This window comes from Octopus bimaculoides, chromosome 2 (genome assembly GCF_046866305.1).
Source record: "Octopus bimaculoides isolate indiv1 chromosome 2, ASM4686630v1, whole genome shotgun sequence".
Classification (NCBI taxonomy): domain Eukaryota; kingdom Metazoa; phylum Mollusca; class Cephalopoda; order Octopoda; family Octopodidae; genus Octopus; species Octopus bimaculoides.
Genome location: NC_142929.1, coordinates 131,527,022 through 131,529,521, shown reverse-complemented (window position 1 = coordinate 131,529,521; position 2,500 = coordinate 131,527,022).

Here is a 2,500-nt window from a genome sequence, read left to right as displayed (position 1 = left end):
ATCGTTAAGCACGTATATCATTCTGAACTAGACCTTTTCATTTAGCCGTCAGAAATCGATAAAATAACTTCTAGTAAAACACTGGTGTTGATTCGTTATGACTTTACCATTTGAGTTATGAAACTGAGCTTGTTGCTTGCCAAAAATAATTCTGTATTTTAAAAAATTCATGAATTGATTTATTAGCTGTGAGAGAGAGAGGGAGAGAGAGAGAGAGAGAGAGAGAGAGAGAGAGAGAGAGAGGGAGAGAGAGAGAGAGAGAGAGAGAGGGAGAGAGAGAGAGAGGGAGAGAGAGAGAGAGAGAGAGAGAGAGAGACAGACAGACAGAAAGAGAGAGTGAGGGAGAGCATCGGTTGGACATTTTGTTTAGCTGCTCATGTTCCCTCAACAGCGTCACGGATATACTTAAAGTGAAATTACTATTGTTGAAATCTGAAACCGGTTCGCAAATTTTTAGTGTATATATCTTGAGTCAATTTCTTTAACCATAAAAGTATGAAGTATTCAAACCAGATATTCTGATGCCGAACTGGTTTTATTCAAAGTCATATTTTCTTTCTTTTAATCGTTTTATACTCAATTGATAATTTCAAAAATAACTACTGTATTTAAAAATAAACAAAATATTTACCACTGGACTATTTTAATATCAGGTCATCCCATAAGTTCTGTCCGAATTTTGAATAAAGAAAACAAGTGATCAAATGTTATATTTAATTGAAATTTAATCATCAATGTACTTTCCATGGTTATCTATGACTTCCTTCTATCTATTTACAAGCTTTTTAATCTCATCAATGTAAAAGTCTTTTGGTTTCAAAGCGAAGAACTCTGAAATGTCAGTTTCGACCTCCTCCTGGCTTGCGAAAGTTATGTCCCCCAAATGATTCTGTAAACTACGAAACAAATGGTAGTCTGAAGGAGCAAGGTCGGGAGAATAAGGTGGATGAGGAATTTTTTTCCTAACCAAGCTCTTCAATCTTCTGTGATGTGATCTTTACAGTGTGGGGTCGCGCATTGTTTTGATGAAACATCACTCCTTTTCGATTCACTAAAGCGGGTCTTGTTTTCTTCAAAGCTTGGTTCAAACGCCCTAATTGCTGATAGTAGACTTGAGCATTGATTGTTGCATTAGGTGGTAGCTATTCAAAGTGAATTACTCCTTTGCGATCCCACCAGATAGAGAGAAGAACCTTTTTCTCATGAAGTTCCCTTCTCAGCTGTGGTTGAGTTTTTCCCTTTTACCAAGCGACTGTTTACGACGTTTAACATTTCGATAGAAGATCCATTTTTCGTCACCAGTCACAAGTCTGTCCAAAAAGGGTGAAATGAGTTCGCGAGAAAGGAGTGAAGAGCAGATGTCAACTCGGGATTTGCGGTTGCTTTCGGACAATTCCTGAGGCACCCATTTTACAAGTTTAGGAACCTTTCCAGGTTGTTGAAGATGACGATGAACAGTTGTATGGCTTGAACTGAGCTTTATCGCCAATTCTTCAACTGATAATGCAGGATTTTCTTCAAGTAATACCTCAAGGAGCTTATCATCAAACTCAACTGGACGTCCTCTTCGATCTTCATCTTCAAGGCTGAAATCTCCACTTCTGAATTTTGCAAACCATCTTCTGCAAGTTCTTTCATTCAAGCATTCTCTCCCATAAACTGAGTGTATGTTTCGAGTCGCTTCGGCTGCAGAGTTTCCTTTTTTGTACTCATAAAGCATCATGTGCCTCAAATGCTCTTTGGATACTTCCATGTTAGAAATGGTTTTAATAAAAGAATTTTTAATTCTATTATTCTGTAAAATAATATTTAATTAGTTTAAATGTACACAAATGCATAAAAATAATTTTTAATTCCATTAGACATTCTAAAATACTATGAAATTTCATTCAATTTTAAAAAAAGGTAAAATCGGACAGAACTTATGGGATGACCTGATAGAAAGACAATCGTTTTATACTCAATTGATAATTTCAAGAATAACAACTGTATTTAAAAATAAACAAAATGTTTACCACTGGACTATTTTAAGTAGAAAGATATTTATTTACCACAAACAAAGCAAAGCCTCATATTTACTAACGATAAGAGAAGTAACTGATTGATGTTCATGCATTTCCCGTGCAATATTAGCCACATTAAGAGGCGGCAAGCTGGCGGAAACGTTAGCACGCCGGGCGAAATGCTTAACGGTATTTCTTCTGCTGTTACGTTCTGAGTTCAAATTCTGTCGAGGTCGACTTTGCCTTTCATTCTTTCGGGGTCGATAAATTAAGTACCAGTTACGCATTGGGTTCGATGTAATCGACTGACTCCACCTCCCCAAAAATTTCGGGCCTTGTACCTATAGTCGAAAAGAATATTAGCCACATTAGAAACTAAAGCACAAAAAGAAATGTAAACTCTCGAGTCCCTTACCTTTTATTCAGAAGAAAGCTATAAAAAATGGAAATATATAGCTGTGTATTAGAAGTTTGCTTCCCAACCACATGGTTCCTGA